Consider the following 2,500-nt stretch of genomic DNA (forward strand, 5'->3'; position numbering starts at 1 on the left):
TTAATCATAGTAATTCATTGCGTTTGTAGAGGTTCAAGTAACGTTCCCAGTATCAATTTAGTTACTCCTTTCAACTAAGTCCTAGAACAGAAACCTGTAATGAATACCTTATGGAAACTCCATTGTTTATCTGCCGTTCAAGTCGACACCGACAACAAATATGATCTGATGCCAAGAGCTGTATTGTTAAGGTATGAACTTTACATCCAACGTGACCACAACCATCTCTGTTAAACCAGAAAGTGGAGCAGAGCCATGATACATACAGTGTAGCCGTCAGTAAACACGATTTTCTGAAGTTTGCTGACACGTCTGCATTATATTTACCTCCCAATAGATTTCACCACAAGACATAATTGATCATTTTACAAGCAAGTACAAGCAAGCATCATATGTACATAGCAATTACAAGCAAGTATCACATGTACATAGGCATCTTTTGTAATGTGATACAAAAATGTTGAATCTGACTTCGCCAACAGCGTCGCATAAGGCGAGTGAACTGAGGTCAGTGTTGTCAAGGGAGGAGTGAGGGACGGATGGCGTGAGGAGACTAGCATGACGTGACCGGGAGCAGATTGCGTGAGAGAGGATGAGGAAAAATTGAGGGACATAAGAAAGCGGGAAGAGGGATAATGGATGAAGACGTGGAAGAGGGAAAAAAAAGAGGAAAAAAGTGTGGGTAATGTAAACATTAAATGGAGAAGAAAATACGATGTCGCCATAGCAAGTGAGAGAGAGTGAGAGAGATAAAGAGAGAGAGAGAGAGAGAGAGAGAGAGAGAGAGAGAGAGAGAGAGAGAGAGAGAGAGAGAGAGAGAGAGAGAGAGAGAGAGAGAGAGAGAGAGAGAGAGAGAGAGAGAGAGAGAGAGAGAGAGAGAGAGAGAGAGAGAGAGAGAGAGAGAGAGAGAGAGAGAGAGAGAGAGAGAGAGAGAGAGAGAGAGAGAGAGAGAGAGAGAGAGAGAGAGAGAGAGAGAGAGAGAGAGAGAGAGAGAGAGAGAGAGAGAGAGAGAGAGAGAGAGAGAGAGAGAGAGAGAGAGAGAGAGAGAGAGAGAGAGAGAGGGGGGGGGGGGGGAGAGAGAGAGAGAGAGAGAGAGAGAGAGAGAAAATACATTTTTGTTTTTTTTAACTTAGTGTCTTGCTTGCTGAGATCTAAGATATTTAAACACGTTGGTTGCCCTTAGTTATGATATTTCTACCAACACCAGTGTACTGAGTTCAAGACTGTCCCAATTAGCCTTTTCGGGCAGAAACACACTCCACAATGATCTTATTCAGACGTAAATGGTCAACAATAACCTATTCGCTAATATGGCGTTTTTTTGTTTATTTCTAACGTCAATCAATTTGAGTCAGCTGAGTGAACGCGACTATACCCATGGTGTGAGGAACCATACTTTTAGCATTTTATTCTGTCCAGAGGTTTTTATGAGGTACTGGACATGTATTGTGCATGTTCAAGGCTTAGGGATGAACATCTAAGAGGGTTTTCGGCTATGAGATAGAGCTAGCTCCAACTGTTTTTAGGTCACAATCAAGTAACATATCACTCGTCCTTTTCGACCCTCCAAGGCATCACGTACATCACGCCCTCCCAAAGATTTTCTTCAGTGTAGAACTGACCCAAACATTTCAGGCGAATCCTTGGGGTTGCCTGAAGGCAGGGCCCCGACAAGGGGAGGGGCAGGGGGGGGGGTGTCAATGCCCCGGGACGGCACGTTTTTTTTTTTTTTTTTTTTTGGGGGGGGGCACTTTTGGTGAAAAGAAGGTAAAGCAAATTCCCTCTAATGTACTTTTAATGTACTTTTATCATGATTTGCGTGTATGAAAGATGTGTGTATAAACGTTGTTTTGTGGATGAATGTTACATATGAATCGTGCTAGTGACCATCAGATGTGGAAGGTGGTGGTAGTAGTGGTGGTGGTGTGTGTGTGTGTGGGGGGGGGGGGCACTTTTCGACTTACCCATGTCGGGGACCTGCCTGAAGAATCGACTTAAAGACATTAACCCAACCCCCTCGGGTTGTCGCAAGCTTTCACCTTATCTGATTAAAATAACTTAGCGTCTGCCAGAATATAAATTCACAATGTGACCACGTTAACTATGAGGTTAACAAACAACACTAACCCTGTTCCGCTTTGGTCGAGGGTTAAAGACGAACAAGAAAAAGTCGATGAAACCAATACCCGGGAATTTTCATCATCAAAGAAAACCTAACCTAACCTAACCTAACCTAACCTAACCTAACCTAACCTATCCTATCCTAACCTAACTTAACCTATCCTAACCTAACCTAACCCAAACTATCCTAACCTAACTACCTATCCTAACCTAACCTAACCTATCCTAACCTAACCTAACCTATCCTATCCTAACCTAACCTAACCTAACCTATCCTAACCTAACCTAACCTAACCCTCGAACTGGAAAGCTTTCGAACAAAAACAGCTCTCCACAGATACTTATGAATAACGTAGAGACAATATTTTTCATACTATTT

Source organism: Oratosquilla oratoria, chromosome 39 (genome assembly GCF_046742065.1).
Source record: "Oratosquilla oratoria isolate Oo_2021 chromosome 39, ASM4674206v1, whole genome shotgun sequence".
NCBI lineage: Eukaryota > Metazoa > Arthropoda > Malacostraca > Stomatopoda > Squillidae > Oratosquilla > Oratosquilla oratoria.